Genomic DNA, 19,489 nt, shown 5'->3' on the forward strand with positions numbered 1-19,489 from the left:
GAGGTTAATCCTTTGTCCGTTGTTTCATAGGCAACTATTTTTTCCCATTCTGAGGGTTGCCTTTTAGTCTTGTTTATGGTTTCTTTCGCTGTGCAAAAGCTTTTAAGTTTCATGAGGTCCCATTTGTTTATTCTTGATTTTATTTCCATGATTCTAGGAGGTGGGTCAAAAAGGATCTTGCTTTGATGCATGTCATAGAGTGTCCTGCCTATGTTTTCCTCTAGGAGTTTTATAGTGTCTGGCCTTACATGTAGGTCTTTAATCCATTTGGAGTTTATTTTTGTGTATGGTGTTAGGAAGTGTTCTAAATTCATTCTTTTACATGTTGCTGTCCAATGTTCCCAGCACCACTTATTGAAGAGGCTGTCTTTTTTCCATTGTATACTCGTGCCTCCTTTGTCAAAGATAAGGTGCCCATATGTGTTTGGGCTTACTTCTGAGTTCTCTATTCTATTCCATTGATCTTCCTTTCTATTTTTGTGCCAGTACCATACTGTCTTGATCACTATGGCCTTGTAGTATAGTTTGAAGTCAGGAAGCCTGATTCCACTAACTCCATTTTTCCTTCTCAAGATGGCTTTGGCTATTCGGGGTCTTTTGCATTTCCATACAAATCGTAAGATTTCTTGCTCTAGTTCTGTGAAAACTGCCATTGGTAATCTGATCGGGATTGCATTGAATCTGTAAATTGCTTTGGGTAGTACAGTCATTTTCACGATGTTGATTCTTCCAATCCAGGAACATGGTACGTCCCTCCATCTGTTTGTGTCGTCTTTGATTTCTTTCATCAATGTCCTAAAGTTTTCTGCATACAGATCTTTTGCCTCCTTAGGCAGGTTTATTCCTAGGTATTTGATTCTTTTGGTTGCAATGGTGAATGGGAGAGTTTCCTTAATTTCTCTTTCTGCTCTTCTGTTGTTAGTGTATAGGAATGCAAGAGATTTCTGTGCATTAATTTTGTATCCTGCTACTTTACTAAATTCATCAGTTAGTGCTAGCAGTTTTCTGGTAGAGTCTTTCGGGTTTTCTATATATATAATATCATGTCATCTGCAAAGCGTGACAATTTTACTTCTTCTTTTCCAATTTGGATTCCTTTTATTTCTTTTTCTTCTCTGATTGCTGTGGCTAACACTTCCAAAACTATGTTGAATAATAATGGTGAGAGTGGACACCCTTGTCTTGTTCCTGTTCTCCTTAGTTGTGGCATGTGAACTCTTAGTTGGGGCGTGCATGTGGGACCTCATTCCCTGATCAGGGACTGAACCCAGGGCCCCCTGCATTGGGAGCGCGGAGTCCTCTCCCCTGTGCCACCAGGGAAGTCCCGAGAAATACTTTATTAAGCAAAGAATTCTGCAGTACCATTACTCACCTCAAGGGATGTGTAGTCTGTTTATGAAAGAAATTAGAAAATTATATTATAAAATATTATAATTATAATATTATAATAATATTATAAAATTTATAATTTATATTATAAATACAGAACATAAAGGATAAAAACATTATCAAGAGCCAAGAAGGAAAGAAGAAAGTATTTGGATTAAACATGGAAGGAGGGATATTCGGTCCTCAGGCAGAAATGTGGGTGTTTATCTTCCTTTCCAATACATATGTATAGCATTTTGGTTTTTTTTTTAACCTTATTTCATTAATAAGGGCATCTAGAACAATGATGAGTTGGGTGACTCCATCCTCTTTTAGTGATTTAAAACATACATTTTTTGCCACGTCTTTATTAGATTAATGAAATTTCATCCATCACTACTTGGCTAAAAGTCATTTTTTAAAAAAAAATCATAAATGGCTGCTGAGTTTTATCATATATTTGTCACTTCATAGAAATGACCATATCTTCATTTCCCCTCTTTTTTCTTAGTGACTCTGCTTGAATGCTTTTTACATGGAAATCGGTCTTTCAAATGGCGATGATAGTTTAGCTTGTGTGAGACATTTCATTCAACCTATAACCATTGTAAACAAAATACAATCGATTCTTCGAAGTGACTGAGGAATGAACAAAAGCACACCAAGTCTGGGCAGACAGTGTCTCGCGACATAAGGGGACACACTGGGTGAATCACACATCTACATGCAACCACGAACGTGATTGTCAAAGCTACCGATTAATAACCGCAGACAAGTTACAATAAAACCCAAAGATCCCTTGACTACCCTGGCGGATGTGAGGTAGGTCATGACATCCAACAGACAGAAGAACAGAAATCACCGGGCAGATAGAAACCTGAAGAACGCCAGGCTGAGACCCACCCATGCGACTGGTTGCATTAGATGTAAATGAACGAAACCCTCTAATACATGAGACGGCAGAAACTGTCATTGTGGATTTAACAAGGGAGACTCAACTACATGTATTCTAATCGCAAGGCCTGGCATCTTTTCCTGCACAGAATCTCTTTCCGAGGGGCCTTGGGAAGTTGCCTGTGTTGCTGGGTTGTTCTGTCTCCTGGCTTATTAGAACGCTGTGGTGTTAAGTATGGCATCATTTCTCGATCCATTCTCTGCGTGGTGGGCATCCGAGGGTACTTCTCGGGTGCGGCTGTTGTGGATGGAGCTGCAGTTGGCATTTGTGAACAGGTGTTTTGTGGACATGGCTTGAGTCATCTTGGGCAAATACCCAGGAGGGAAACTGCTGAGTTAAAAGATGGGCTTGGATATGTCACCGGAACAGAAGGGAGAGGGAATTTGCCAAAGTGGATGAACTGGTTTCCATCCTCACCCTCAGGGCATGACAAGCTAAATGGGCTCCCTTTTAAGAGCCCTATGGGCTCTACAAGGAGAGACACTGACAAAGCAAAACACTGGCTGTCTTTCCAAGTGCTTCTACTGGCACACTCTTCTCAGAGCCAGCCTCAGGACACAAAACACAATATTTATGGTGTTACTTGGCATCTAAGAATAGCATACACCATGCCGTGCTTTGGAGCATAGAAAATACACCCAACATTTCCTGCATTTTGTTAAAATTTTATTTATTTATTTATTTATTTATTTATTTATTTATTTATTTATTTATTGGTTGCACTGGGTCTTCATGGCTGCGTGCGGCCTTTCTCTAGTTGTGGTGAGCAGGGGCTACTCTTCGATGCGGTGTACAGGCTTCTTATTGCGGTGGCTTCTCTTGTTGCAGAGCACGGGCTCTAGGCACGCGGGCTTCAGTCGTTGCAACACATGGACTCAGTAGTTGTGGCGCACGGGCTTAGTTGCTACGCGGCGTGTGGGATCTTTCCGGCCCAGAGATGGAACCCGTGTCCCCTGCATTGGCAGGTGGATTCTTTTTTTTTTTTTTTTAAGAACTTTTATTGAGATACAGTTAACAGACAATAAACAGCATATATTTAGAGTGTACAATTTGGTATCCCAATCTCCCAATTCATCCCCCCCCAACCCTCCCCGCTTTCCCCACAGCAGGTGTATTCTTTACCACTGAGCCAGCAGGGAAGCCCTCCTGCAGTGTTTTTTGATCACCTTTGACCTAGAGATTATACTCGATCTTAAACCCGTATTAAAATGCAGAGTTTTGTCTCAGTTATGAATAGCATCCAGACACAACACCTTGTTTAAGAATTTATTTTTCATAATGTTAATCACTTTAATGTGTAAAATTCGATGGCGTTTTTTACAGTCACAATGTTCTACACCTGTCACCTCCCTCAAGTTCCAAAATATGTCATCATTCTCCCCTCCCCCCCAAAAGAAACACTCATATTGGTCAAGCATTCTCGAAATTTGCTCCGTCCGGACCCATGACAACCGATCCCACCCTTGTGTATACACGCAAGGGAACTGAAACAGGTGTTGAGACAAATACCTGTACAGGAATCTTCACAGCAGAACTGTTTAAAATATTCAAAATGTTGAAACAGCCCCAAAGCCCATCAAAGGATGAGCGGATAAACAAAATGTGGTCCATCCACACGGCGGACTATTAGGTCTTTATATGTATGTATTTTTGCTTTAAAAACTTCATTCTTTAATCAGAGTCGTTTAGAGACTTACCTGGCTTCCAAGCAGCACGGAGGCTACACTGTAAGATCTTTGCTGGAGTTACTGCCCAGGAACTTGGAGTCTCAGCTGCGTCTTGTTGCGCTGAGCGAGGGAGACCCGATAGGACCATGGGCCCTTCCCCTGGTCCTGTGCGCATGTCCGTTGGAGCTTCCTGACCGTGTGGGGCCTGCAGCCTAGTCCCATCTGCGAAGGAGGATGCTTCCCACACCTGGGCCCCATCACCTGTGCCCGCGCTCAGCCCGCCCTGCAGCTTCATCCTGCCCTGCAGCTTCATCCTGCCCCACCGACCCCTCCTCCCGGCTTTCCCGGACGCGGACGGGAGGCCTGTCCTCCGGCTGCTCGCCTGGCGCCTCTGAAGGGACCCTCTCCTCCTTCCACCCGCGGCAGCTCTGCTTGCTGTGCGTCGGAAACCTTGGTAAGACTTTCGGAAGCCAGTGGGAGGGACTCCAGGGGGGCCTTTGCCCGAGGGCCGGGGCCCTGAGAGCAGCAGTGGCCTTGGGTACCTGGTTCCAGCCCCGGGTCCCTCCAGGGGCCACCAACCGCCTGAGCTTGATTTGCTTTCCCAGCGGAGAAGCAGCTTCGGGGTTTCTGTAGGAAGAAGCCCTCCTTCGGATGAGTGACCTCGTTACACAACAGCACGGGGCTCTGGATTGCTTTGCAATCCCAAGCAGGTCGTGCGTGGCTGGAGGCCCCCCCGCCTGCCTGCCTGCCTGCCTGCTGGGGTTTTAGAGACAGAAGAAAAGGTCGCAGCTGCTGAGGTCCCCTTTCCTGGGGGCAGAGGCCATGCTCTGCTTTTTGGTCCTGTGGTTTCGGTCTCGTTTGTCCCTGATCCTTAGATCTGATGGCGTTGTTAGCAGTGCGCTCTTGGGGACTGAGTTTTTTGGTGACCACAGCCAGGACCCTTCGAGTTCGTTGCTGTGACCCCTTGGAAGCAAAGCCCCTTCCGGATGGGAGACGGCAGATCACCTTCCTCTTGTGAGTCCCTTTAGGCTGGATCTTCCAAAACTGGGCGACTTTGAGCTATGAATCTATAGGAAAAGAAACGACTGTTTCTTTCCTCCCTCCCTCTCTCCCTTCTCTCCTTCTCTTCGCTGCATGGCCACACTGCCCTTTATCTGAGCAGGAGGTAGAGACGTCCTGCATGCTTACAAGGTAGTTTAGAACAAACGCGCATCGTTTATGAGACGTCTTCCCTTTGATCATGGCTGTGTTCCCCAGAGACCCCACTTCCAGGGTCCTGACGCAGAATGCAGAAAGGCTAGGTCCCCCCTGCGCTCCCTTCACTGTGAACAACGAACATGCATCTAGCTTTTGTCTTGGCGTCCCCGACAACACAACCCTTTACTCTCCGGCGATGGGTCGGGTAGACGTCCCAAAGGCACCCATCACCTGGGTGGTCTGGCCTTTTGCGTTCAGGCTGACTGCTTTTTTTTTACCAGCAAATCACGTCTTTGAATGATGAGGTCAAGTTTGTCCGCACCTGCGAGAATGCAAGCATGTAGAAGGTGGATCGCTTGAGTGGATGTATCCCACTTTGGCTTCCCCGTGTTTGCGTGTTCTCAGTGTCTGTGCACTTCAGTCTCACCTTCTGTCTCTCCCCTCTTTCCTCCCTCCTGGTCTTCTCCAGTCGCAGCATCGAAAGCTACCCGCTAGGGATGTTTCCCGCTCAGGTGCTTCTTTAAGCGTCGAGTGCCTTATGTTTATATGTTTACATATGGGAGTATTTTCAGTATCTTCCACATTTTTTTTATTATTTTTTGGGGGTACACCAGGTTCAATCATCTGTTTTTATACACATATCCCCGTATTTCCTCCCTTCCTTGACTCCCCCCCCCTCGAGTCCCCCCCACCCTCCCCGCCCCAGTCCTCCAAGGCATCTTCCATCCTCGAGTTGGACTCCCTTTGTTATACAACAACTTCCCACTGACTATTTCTTCTGCATTTTTAATGCTGCTCTCTGCAAGGCATTCTTCTGGACACTGTATGTTAACTATTGCATTTTGTTCTCACTGCCATCCAGGAGATGCCCTTAATGTACCTGCGATTCCGCAGTGTTGACTTAAGAGCTCCTTCTCCAGAGCCCTCATACATAATAGCCTTTGGGCATTCTCTCTCGCTCTCCTCTCTGACCTTTCCAGACCACACAGGTGAGGAGCGGAACATCAAAATCAGGTTCTCACCTGCTTGAGAACCGCATCCCTTTCCGTCTTACTACCCCAGATTCCAAGAGGTTTATTCCGCTTGCTTCCTCCTGGTTTTGTTTTCCTTTGCTGCGGGGTGGGGTTGGGGTGGTGTCTTAGACTCTTTTTTCCTCCAGACCCTTTTACCTTTTTATCTGTGCAGTTGTCCACTGTGAGAGAGAGGAGATACATGTTTGTGAGATGATGACCCAACATCCCTTGCTTATCCTCAGTGTCCTGAGCTGACTGATCATCCCTGGAAGATATTCTCCCTCAGCCTCACCGGGCACTCGATCTGTCCTGCTTCGTGCCTTTCCCGGAGATCTTCTCTTTCCATCCTAACTGCACACGTTTTCTAGGGGTGTTTGCCCCGAGGCACCTCCATCCACAGTAAACTTATCATCTCAACTGAAAATGATTCGGATAATGTCTGTGGGTCCGTGAACACCGACTGCCTTTCCATGTATGTCTGTCTTCTTTAATCAGAGATTTCTAGATGTTTGGTAATCTAGTTGTTGTAATCTCTTTCTCCAGATGTTGCTCCTAGACAAAACTGGTTAGATTTATACCCATATATTTAGACTTATTTGGTGATGTTGTAATTTTTTAAAATTTCAAATTCCAGTTGTTCACTGCTGGCCTCTAGGTAAGCTATTTTCAGTGTATTGATTTTACATCCTGCAACCTGGCATTTATCAGTTCTAGAAATGTTGTGTCATATTCTTTGGGATTTTCTAGTTAGACAGTGATGTCATGGACACACAGAGACAGCTGTGTTTCTTTCTTTTTCACATTGTAAAGATTTTATTTCCTTTACTTATCATCGTGTTCTTGGGCGGTTTCTAGCACAGTGCTGAGTAGCACATCCTTGCCCTGTTCCTGATATTAGGCTAAAATCATGCACTTTCTCAGTATCAGATATGATGTTAGATGTAGACGTTCTACACGAGGGTGAGTCAAAAATTCTCCGCACTCTGGCTGTAGAATTTACAGAGGTTTTAATATAACCGGAGTGCCGAGAAGTTTTGACTCACCCTCGTAGGTCTTTATTATGAGGTTGAAAACTCTCCCCCTATGAGTAGTTTACTGTGTTTTTTTTTTTTTTCATGACTTTTTACTTTTTTTCGAGTCCTTTTTTCTGCGTCAGTGATACGATTCTATGATTCTCTTCTGCAGCCTCCTGATGTGAAGGGTTATTTTGACTGAAGTTTGGATGTTAGTCACCCTTGAATACCTGTAACACATGCCCTTTGGTTATGATGTAGAAGTCTATCTATCAATACACGTATATATGTATAGATAAATACAGACAGATATGTAATTATTGTAATTATGCTGAAGGTATATTTGCATCTATAGTTACGAGAAATATTGATCTGTAGTTTTCCTTTTTTATAATTCCTCTATGCACTTTCTGTATTAGGATAAACCTGGACATAGAGAGTCAGTTAGGAAGTGATTCCTCTTCTTCTATTTCATGGAAAAGCTGAAGGACCATCAGCGTCTTTTATTCATTAAATGTTTAGTAGAAGTCACCATGAACCTGTGGGGGCACCCTGCTTTCTTTCTTTCTTTTTATTTTTGTTGAAAGTTAATTAATTATTAATTTGACTTAATAGTGATAGGCCCATTCAGATTTTATAGTTCATGTTGGAAAAGTTTTGGTACTTTGTGTCCTCCATGAAATTAATCCAGTTCATCCAAGTTACCAAATTTGTGCGCATAGAAGTGTTTTTACTATTTCTGAACACAGATTGTACTGTTATATTATTGTTATTATTGCTGTTGGTTTAGCGTTTCATCGTGCCTTGTCATTTTTTTGTTGACAGCGTCATGTATTGCATCAGGTAACAGGAAATAAAATCAGTAAGACTGCTGTGTGAGGGTTTATGATAATCTTGCTGGTGCTGTATTTAATATTTTTGGGTGTCAGATTCCACTCAGGTCTCTGGACTCCGGGCTTCCCTACTTCCTGCTCCTCAGAGCGAATCTGCATCTTGATATTCTTTCTGTGGGATGCACTGTTTTTATGTTGGACTCTGCTGGTATGATGCTGAGACATGGGGAAGGGAACGTTTTAGACCATTATGACCAAATCAGTGCTCACGTGTGCCTGTGTCTTTGGATGGAGACCTTCACAAGTGTTTCTCCAGTGAAATAGGAAGTGTGCAGTATGAAAAATAACCTTCTGTCAGCTGAGTTAAGACTCTGACAAATTTTCTTTTTCTTTTTTTCCTGGAGAGTAAGCTTTTGTCATGGGAAATGCAGTGACCATATTTCATGATAGTTTCTCTTCCTTAGTCTTTTTTTAATTTTTTTGAGTTGGATCTTTCTTTCTTTCTTTCTTTTTCTTTCTTTCTTTCTTTCTCTCTCTCTCTCTCTCTCTCTCTCTCTCTCTCTTTCCTTCCTTCCTTCTTTCTTTCTTTCTTTCTTTCTTTCTTTCTTTCTTTCTTTCTTTCTTTCTTTCTTTCTTTCTCTCCTTCTCTCTTTCTCTCTTTCTCTCTTTCTCTCTCTCTCTCTCTCTCTTTTTCTTTCCTCCCTTCCTTCTTTCTTTCCTTCTTTCTTTGATTTTTGGCTGCGTTGGGTCTTAGTGTGGTAGGAGGGAGATTTTGTGGTGGCGGGTGGGCTCTTCGCCGCAGCGCGTGGGCTTCTCTCTAGTTGTGGTGTGCGAGTTTTCTCTTCTCTAATTGTGGCACGTGGGCTCCCGGGCACGTGGGCCCTGTGGTTTGCAGCATGCTGCCTCTCTCGTTGAGACACGCGAGCTAAGTAGTTGCGGCACTGGGGCTTAGTTGCCTCGAGGCATATGGGATCTTAGCTCCCCCTCCAGGAATCGAACCGCATCCCCTGCATTGCAGGATGGATTCTTGCTGTTGGACCACCAGGATAAAGTTCCTCTTCCTCCGTCATGACAGACCCACAGGGAGATGTTCCTTGGTTCTCACTGTGAAAACCTGGTAGGGTTCCTGGAGACACAACCTGTGAAGGTGTGTGGACCCCTGACTTTAGCTACTGGATGTTTTCCTTCTCCAAGCCCACACTGCAGCCCCTGGAATTGGACAAAATCAGCGTTTACTCTGAGCCCCCCTGTGATGGCTGCAGAAGCCTTCAGGTGTGCTTCAGGTGGGCAAGTCTCCCCTGTGACTCTGTGTACATCTGCCCTCCAGACGTTGCTGGGTCTGTTTGCCCTGAGATCTCAGTTTCCTCATGTGTCCAGAAAAAGCTGATCTTTGTCAGTTTGTTCCTTTTCTTCTTCTGGGGACCTGAGTGATGACTTAGACACTTTACATGTACAGCTGATATGAAAAGTCCTAGAAGTTTGTTTCATATCTGTCTCCCAAAGATAACGGTACTTTTCTCAGGCGTAACAGTGTTAAAATATAGTTTCCTTCTAATATACTTATATGCTGACCTCATCTACTTTTCCCTTTCGTTACGTAAGGACGTTGACACCCCACAGTCTCCTGTTTGGTCACCCACCTTCAGAAATACGTATTTTTAAAAAATTTTCATTTTTAATTGTTATTGGCAGAAACGTGAGTCCAATACAGGCCATTCTGCTGTCACCATAAGCAGAATTTCTTGCCATCTAATGAGTTTTATACATTTAAAGTCATTATACTGAATTTGGAGGAAAGGGAGGAACTAGATGTGAAAAAGTATTAAATTAATCATCCTCCTTGAAAAGTTACCTTTAAATAAATGTGGAAGACATGAACTATCATCCAATTTGACTCCGGCCACAGCCCCCATGTTGGATATCTAAGTTCTCAGCATTTGAAATATTGAATAGATTAGAAACTCATTTTGACTTGCTCTTCTTAAGTCTTGATATCAGGTTAAATAAAAACCTGACACAAATACACTTTTATGTGAGCAGCACAGCGTGAAGTTACAAACCGTTTCTGTATCTCCCAAGATTTCCCCGCTTCCCTTTCCAGGCCCTACCCCGCGCACCCAGCAGCAGGCAAACACGCACTGATCTAATTTCGTCGCTCTAGATCACAATTATGTTTCTCTCCTTTCATAGAAATGCGCCATACATGGTCTTCTTGTTTGTTTCTGGCTTACTTTGGGCAGCATCATGTTTTAGAGATTCTGGAATGTAATTTTGTGGTTCAGGAGTTGTCTTATTATTATTTTTTAATCAAATGACTATTGCTAGAGGAGTTTTAGTTTTACAGAAAAGTTTAGCAGAAAGGATATAGAGGGACTTCCCTGGCGGTCCAGTGGTAGGGACTTCCCCTTCCAATGCAGGGGGTGCTGGTAGGATCCCCGGTCAGGCAGCTGAGATCCCACATACCTCCTGGCCAAAAAAACCAGAACATACAACAGAAGCAATCTTGTAACAAATTCAATAAAGACTTTAAAAATGGTCCACATTAAAGAAAAAAATCTTAAAAAAAAAAAAAGTGTAGAGCGTCTCTGTACACACCCTCTCCTCCTGACATTTTATCAGCATCTCCCATGAGTGGTGTGTGTTTGATACAATTGATGAACCCACATTGATACACTCATGAAAATCCCCCTTAATGGCCCTAAAAACCCCCTGCACTCTACCTATTCCTTCCTCCCTCCCCCATGTCTCTGGCAACCAATGATTTTTTTTTTAATTCTCTGTTTTTTCCAGAATGTCACAGAGCTGGAATCATACACTGTGTAGCCTTTTCAGATGGGCTTCCTCCACTGAGTGATATGCATTTAAGATTCCTGCGTATCTTTTATAACTTGATAGCTCACTTCCTTTTAACATGAAATAATATTCCATTGTCTGGATGGACCACAGTTGATTTAATCCATTCACCTACGGAAGGACATCTTTTTGTAAACCGAGGTATAGGTGACTTACAATATTGTGTGTGTTTCAGGTATACAGCAAAGTGATTCGGTTACATATAAGTGTGTCACACAATAAATCCTTAGTAGTAGTAGTTGATATCTGTTAATCCCAAACTCCTAATTTATCCTTCCCCCCACCCCCCGCCATGAACCGTAAGTTTGTTTCCTGTGTCTGTGAGTCTGTTTCTGATTTGTGTATAGATTCATTTCTGTTATTTTTTAGATATCACATAAAAGTGATATCACACCACAAAAAATTTGTCTTTCTCTGTCTGACTTATGTCATGTAGTATGATCACCTGCAGGTCCATCCAGGTTGCTGCAAATGGCATGATTTCCTTCTTTTGGACGGCTGAGTAACATCCCACTGTATGTGTGTAGCACATCTTCTTACCACCTCTATACCACCAGTGCTGAAGGGCATCGCGACGGCTTCCAAGTTTTGGCAGTTACACTTACAGCAGAATAAAGCTGCTGTAATCATTCATGTGCGGGTTATTCTGTGGACAAAATGTTTTCAATGTATTTAGGTAAATACCAAGGATGATTCATTGTTGGAGTGTATGTTTATTTTTGTAAGAAGCGATCAAACCGTCTTGCAAACTGGCCGCACCCCTTTGCACTCCTGTCAGCCGTGAGGGAGAGTTTCTGTTGCTCCACTTCCTCATCAGCATTTGGTGTCGTCAGGGTTTGTTTTTTTATCGATTCTAATAGGCGTGTAGTGGTCTCTCCTGGTTTTTATTTGCATTTCCCTAAGGACGTGTGATGTCACACATCCTTTTATATGCTTATTTAAGCTGAATGTAACTTCTTCGGATATATCTGTTCAGATCTTTTGCTGACTTTTCAGTTGGGTTTTCTTTTTATATTTTTGAGCTTCCATTGTTTTGTGTGTATTTAGTTACAATCCCTTTATTAGATATGTGCTTTGAAAATACTTTGTCTTGTTTTTCTATTGTCTTAACAGAGTGTCTTGCAGAGCAGAAGTTTTTAATTTTTAATGAAGCTCAGTGTATTTTTCTTTCGTAAATTGGGCTTTTGGTGTAATATCTAAAAATTTACCACCAAATACAATATCATCTAGATTTTCTCCTGAACCTTGATAATTCACTTCATCAATTTTAGGAATGATTTCTATTTTTAGCATACACGTATTACATATTTTGCTATGTTTGTACCCTAAATATTTCATGTTTCCTGCTGCTTTTAAGCATTCAATTTTTTTTTTTTTAATTTTCAACTCCAAATGTTTTACAACATAAATAAAAATAAAATTAGTTTTGTTTCTTTAACTTCTTCCCTGGAACCTCACTAAACTCACTTGTCTTGTTCCTGTTGTTTATTGTGTAGATAACTTGATTTGTTGTTTATAATTGAAGTTTTATGTCTTACTTTTGAACCTGCATTCCTTTTTTCCCCCTTTTTACTCCCTTTTGGTACTGCTAGCAGCTCTAGTAAAATGCTGACTAGAAGTTGTAGTAACAGATATCGTTTGTTCTTGATCCGTGAACTAAAGCACAATCTTTCACCATGAAGTTTAAATGTTATACGTAGGTTTTTATTTTATGCACACATAAAGTTCAGAACTTTTTTTTAATTCCTAGTTTCCTGATAATTTTTATAATTAATATATTAAGTTTTGCCTGTTGCTTTTTCCTTATCTGTTGAGATGATTATAGGAAATTGTGTGAGTTTACTAGAGTTGCCATAGCAACTGCCACAGCCTGGGCAACTTCAAGGACAGACAAGTATTTTCTCACAGTCCTGGAGGCTGTAGATCCGAGATCCAGGTGTCCGCAGGGCTGGTTTCTTCCGAGGCCTCTCTCCTTGGCTTGACCTCCACTCTCTGCGCTCACGTAGCCTTCCCTCTGTCCTCATGAATCCCTGGGGTCTCTTTGTGTGTCCAGATTTCCTCCTCTTATAAGCACACCACTCAGATTGGAGTAGGACCTGCCAGTGGCCTCATTGTATCTAATGACCTCTTTAAGGGCTGCATCCCCAAATATGGTCACATTCTGATGTACTGGGCATTAGGGCTTCAACATAGGAAATTTGGGCAGGTGGAGCATGTTTCAACCTACGACACTAAGTTCCTCCTGGATATAGATCTGCCTAATATACACTTATACTCTCTCTTATGTTTACCTATGCAGAAACATTTACGAGTAGTCTGTGTGGTTTTTTTTTAATGTTTATTTTTGATTATTTATTTATCTAGTGGCTGCATTGGGTCTTCGTTGCTGCGTACGGGTTTTCTCTCGTTGCAGCGAGTGGGAGCTACTCTTCATTGCGGTGCATGGGCTCCTCATTGCAGTGGCGTCTCTCTAGTGGTGGAGCACAGGCTCTAGGTGCGTGGGCTTCAGTAGTTGCGGCACATGGGCTCAATAGTTGTGGCTCACGGGCTTCGTTGCTCCGCGGCATGTGGGATCTTCCCAGACCAGGGATGGAACCTGTGTCCCCTGCACTGGCAGGCAGATTCTTAACCACTGAGCCATCTCAGAAGTCCCTGTGTGTGTTTATTTCTGAATGAGCATTCAGGTCACCACCTGCTGTCATTCCCAGCTGCAGACTTCTGTTAGTCTAGCTTCTGAGGCAAGTAGACTAGTCATCCGTTCTCTGAGTCTTTATCTGTGAAGGCATTTATTTGGCCTCCCTGTTTGACGAATAGTTTTGCTGGATACAGGGTTTGTGTTGGGCAGTCTTTTTTTCTCTTGCGACACTTTGAATGTGTCAGCCCACTGTTTTCTAGACCCCGTCACATCTGATAAAAACTAAGCTGTGAATCATTTTGAGGTTGCTTTACTTAGTGGGTCATTTTTCTCTTGCCAGTCTCAACATTTTCCCTTTATCTCTGGCTTTTGACAAATTTCCTATGATGTATCTAGATGTGAATGTCCTTATGTTTGTTCTACTTTGAGTTTCTTGAGCTTTTTGGAATATAGATTAGTTTCTTCTTTGTTTGTTTTCCCATTGCGTTTAGGAAGTGTTCAGCCAATACATTTTCAAATTAAATTTGTGCTTTTCTTCCCTCTCTTTGCCTTCTACAACTCCATTAGATATATGTTGGTATTCTTTTTTCAATTCCTTTTTTAAATTTTTGGCTGTGTTGGGTCTTCATTGCTGCGCATGGGCTTTCTCTAGTTGTGGCGAGCGGGGGCTACTCTTCATGGCAGTGCAAGGGCTTCTCATTGCAGTGGCTTCTCTTCTTGTGGAGCATGGGCTCTAGGTGCACGGGCTTCAATAGTTGTGGCACATGGGCTCAGTAGTTGTGGCGCACAGGCTTCGTTGCCCTGAGGCATGTGGGATCTTCCTGGACCAGGGATCAAACCCATGGCCCCTGCATTGGCAGGCAGATTCTTAACCACTGCACCACCAGGGAAGCCCCTGTGTTAGTATTCTTAATGGAATTCTCTAAGTCTCTGAAGCTCTGTCCATTTTTTCTCATTCTTTACGCTTACTCTTCCTCAGCAGGATACTAACTACTGACCTAGCTTCAGATGTACTGATTCATTCTTCCTTCAAGTCAAATCTATGGCTTAGTGAGGCTGGTAAACTTTTCATTTATTTTATACCTTTCAACTCCAGAGTTTCCATTTCTTTCATTCTTTTAAAGAAAGTTTTATCTCTTTATCAGAAGCCTTTTTGGGGGGATGTGTTATTGTCATTATACTCTATTTAAATATTAAAATCTTTTTTTTTCTTATTTGAGCATATTAATAATAGCTGATTTTAAGTATTTTTCTCCTAAGACAATATCTGGGCCTTTGCATTGTTTTGTTTTGTTTTGTTTTCTACTTAGGGGCTGTGCTTGCTTCTTTATCTTTCTATCTAATAGATTATTTTGTTGTTGAAAAATTGGACATTTTAGATCATTATAGTGTAACAAATTTGAATTCTGATTTTCTCCGGGATTTCTGTTGCTTCCATGTTTTGTTTTACTATTGTTATTTTTTTGAATGGGGGCCCCAGAAAACTTTGTTTTCTGTTTAGTGACTTGCCTGTAGTAATTTTGTCGAGTCTATATTCCTTGCAGTGTGCAGCCACTAATGTCTTTGCTCAGTTATTTTGTTTTATTTTGTTTTGGTTTTTGTTTTCTCTTTTTGGCTGCACCACATGGCTTGTGGGATCTGACTTTCCTGAGCAGGGATTGAACCTGGGCCAAGGCAGTGAAAGCACCAAGTCTTAAGCACTGCACCTCCAGGGAATTCCCTCCCGTCCACTTTTTTTAAATTCTTGTTTTTATTTTTAAGGCTGGCTTCCTAGGAGTCAGCCCCGAGGCAGCCTAGCTTAGTGGTCAACCACTAATTGTTCCATTTTCTTTACACAACTTGAGTCAACAAGGCACAAACATCTTGCCCTTGGAGACCCGTGTGTGCGTTGTAACATGCATTCAAAGTGCATGCAGTTTACAGGTAGCCCTGGGTGAGTGTGTAAGCAATGCCCCATTCTGTCTTTCCTTGCAATGCTGCAGCCCTGCACGTGCACACAGTCTTCCAAATCCCCAGGAACACGCCAGAGGCTTCCAGAGTCTCTAGGACTGTTTCATCTTTCTCATTTTCCTTAAAAAATTTTACTAGTCTCCTGCCTGGTCCACGAGTATGATTATTTGGGGGTAGCCATGATGCTCTTTTTTGCCATCATTTGCCACCAACCAATTACTATTGATTTTGAAAACACCCCCGATACGGAAATTTTATGCACAGCTGCAGAGAAGTCAACCCACACTGTCAGCAGAAGGGCTGCTGGTCTTCGGGGGACATGCCACAACCAGTAGCAGCCCCAGGTGAGACACCACAGACCCTGTGCTTTTTAACCAACATCCAGTACTTTTTCTTGAGTAAATATTTTTCACATTTGTTGCATACCTTTAACTAATTTCCAGAACCCTAACATAGCTGTCTTTGACGATTTCATAGTTTTGTGAGTTTCATAGTTTTGTTGTTGTTGTTGTTGTTGGAGGAGAGAATTTTATGAGTTCCTCATTCAGTCCTTCCAGATAGTCCTATAGCAGACTTTGGGTTTTTGTCACCTGAAGCTGCTCATGTAGCCCATCTCGTTGGTGGATTTCAATTAAGAAGGCGACGATCTCCTACCCGCTAAGCATCTTGTTCATTGCAAGTAGGTCACTGGGAATTCTGTCGACCCTGACTTTATGGAGGTACCCTGGTGCTATGGTGCTGTAATCATTGGGGTTCTCCAGAGTCTTGAGCTGATCGTAATCTGATCATCATCGCAGCTGCGTGCATGACATGTGCACGTTCTTGGTCTTGCATCTTAACTGCACTCTCTTCCTGTGACTCAGCCTCTTATCAGATTTCGGCCACTTGCTCATCCTTGATGACTGATCATCATCCTCTAAGGAAACCGGAAGTCTCTCATGTCAGGGAAGAGGTATAAGCAGATGAGCGGTACTGAGAGTGTATCAGTTGCTGCTGCCTCTGAATTACAGCGTCAGTCATGATATACTGAATTGCACTACATCCTTATGGCCGCTAGCACCCGCCACAGCACGATAACAGTGCTCAACCTCATAACAGTTGAGAAGTTTGCTGGCTCCAGTTAGGAGAGTACAGCCTCTTCTGAACTAGTCTGATGAACCACTCCCATCTCTCGAGTGACATCTGGGGGAGATTTATATCCCATTCTAAAAGTACCACCTGAGATTTATTTTCTCTTCTCACCAAGACCCTTCCAGGATTTATGCTACACTTCCCCAACGGGATGACCTCCTGGTGCAGCGTGTACTCTGTTTTCTGCAGAGCTGCGTTCAGGTGTTTCTGCGCATTGCAAATATGGTACCTTTCTTCATACGCATGTTCATTTATGTAACAGTTGAGGAATCCAGTAACATCAACACGGACAGGGGGTGATTCATGGGAGGAAAGCCATGGGTGCCAGGTGATGACTGCCTGGGAAAGAAGAAGTCACGGTTGGAAGGAAAAGGCCACTTTATCTCCATAGGTGTGATTCTGATGCACGAGTGATGACGGCACACACCTTGGCTCTCTGTGCGCGCGTGCCAAAAAGAGATACGGAGACAGCGTCTCGGAAGGACGAGAAAGAGTAGCTTTATTCTTTGCCAGGCAAAGAGGGAACACAGCAGGCTCGCGCCTCAAGAGCTGTGCCGTCTTCCCTGGGGAATAGGGAGAGGCTGTCTAACCCGGGGCTCGTGGTCTGGGGCACGTGACACGAAGCTCTTGCATTTCCTCTCTTCTGCAAATTCACGGCCAAAGCCGGCATCAGCGGCTCACCAACGGGGTCTGGTGTCCCTGAGGTTGTCGGCCCTGACCTTGTTTGTAAAATGAAGAGGGCTGCAAGGGAGAGTAGGGGGACAAGAAATGCCAGGTGCAGTCAGCTTTGCGAAGGACACGTCCAGCCACAGGTGTTTGTTGGTAGTAACAACAGAAGAATATCCAAGACTGCTGAACGCTTTCAGGCATGTTTATGCTGTTTCCCCAGCGCCTTCCTCGCTTCCTTCTTTTCCCTGTGGATCAGAAAAGAGAAGCCTCGTTTCTGTTTTTGCAGCAGCAGGCATGCTGCTGCTTCTATTCTTACTTCCTTGTCTTCTTTCAACGTGAAAAAAACTGAAAAAGGTCAGCTGAGCTGAGGATGTTTCATATGATACTGGCGGGAGTGTGAAAGGAAAAACACAAGCCTTTGCTGGGGGAGACAGTGGAGGAGTTCTCCTGCAGTTCTCATTTCACAGAGCGCCCTGTGCGTACGTGCCCGTGTCGGGTTGGGTACCACTCTTCCACTGGGTGCAGTCACTTGTGCACGATCCTCTCTCGGGTCTCGTGTTGAGAGTTTCTGCGTGACACGTTCACAGTGCCAAGACAGACAAAATTACGTACAGTGTAAACTGGTGCTGCTTACAGTGTCTACGCATTGTGTCCATCGTTATAAAAGATGTCATGGCGACGAGATCTTTCTTGCACACTGGGACTCACCAGGGTTAATCACCTTTCACAGTGCGGCGCCTCACAGAATTTCCTCCCTTTGTCCTCAGAATGTCCCACTGTAGAGTCTACTTCAGTATGATGGGTTTTTTGCACATTGAAACCCAAACATGTATCACAGTGCTAGGTTTTCCCATTGTGCAAGTTGGACTGATGTGTTAGCCCATTCTTTTTTTTAATGAATTTTTATCGACCTATAGTTGATACACGTTGTGTTAGTTTCAGGTGTACAGCAAACGGATTCAGGGATACACATACACCTATCCACTCATTTTTAGATTCTTTTCCCATGTAGGTCCTTAGAGAGTATCGAGTAGCGTTCCCTGTGCTACACGGTAGGTCCTTGTTAGTTATCCTATTATTCTTGTCTTCAGTGCTTTTGGCATAGATTACCTACACGTGCTTTGATACAATACTCAGTTGGAAATAATTTCTACCTGAGACTGTGATAAGAAAAGAAAAAAATTCAAGCCTCCATACGATTAACTGTTTTCAATTTCAATTTGACATGTCTTATTTTTCACATGCTATTGTCAGTCTCCCCTTCAAGGTGGATCCCCATCTCACATTTCTCGTAGTGTGTCATCAGAACCAATGAACACATTATTGACCAGAGACGTGGTAACACATCTTTTGTTCCCCGAACGTCATTGACAGGAGACATTTTCAGTATTCATTTACATAACAAATTGCCAACCACAGGCATTGGTTTCTGCAGAAATCCCCTGGTCAATAATGAGGTAGGCCATTGGCAGATGAATGGATACAGAAGATGTGGCACATATATACAATGGAATATTACTCAGCCATGAAAAGGAATGAAATTTAGTTATTTGCAGTGGGGTGGATGTACCTAGAGACTGTCATACAGAGTGAAGTATATCAGAAAGAGAAAAACCAATACCATATGCTAACGCATATATATATATATATATATGTATATATATATATATATATATGGACTCTAGAAAAATGGTACTGATGAACCTAGTGGCAGGGCAGGAATAGAGACACAGACGTAGAGAACAGACTTGAGGACATGGAGGTTGGGGGGAAGGGAAGCTGGGATGTAGTGAGAGAGTAGCATTGACATACACACAGTAGCAAATGTAAAACAGATGGCTAGTGGGAAGCTGCTGCAGAGCACAGGGAGATCAGCTCGATGCTTTGTGATGACCTAGAGGGGTGGGATAGGGAGGGTGGGAGGGAGGCTCAAGAGGGAGGGGATATGGGGAGATATGTACACATACAGCCGATTCACTTTGTGGTACAGCAGAAACGAACACAATACTGTAAAGCAATTATATTCCAATAAAGATTAAAAATTTTTTTAAAAATGAGTTAGGAGAGCTACTGAAGTAGAGATGCTTTTTCCACACCCCCTCTTCTGAAGATGGTAAAGATTTCCAGTCTCCAAGACTGAATGGTCTGAACAATAGCAAAGCTGCTTCTTGCAATATTTGTAGGTGTATAATAGGTGGTGGGTTG

The sequence above is a fragment of the Hippopotamus amphibius genome, chromosome X, assembly GCF_030028045.1.
Source record: "Hippopotamus amphibius kiboko isolate mHipAmp2 chromosome X, mHipAmp2.hap2, whole genome shotgun sequence".
NCBI lineage: Eukaryota > Metazoa > Chordata > Mammalia > Artiodactyla > Hippopotamidae > Hippopotamus > Hippopotamus amphibius.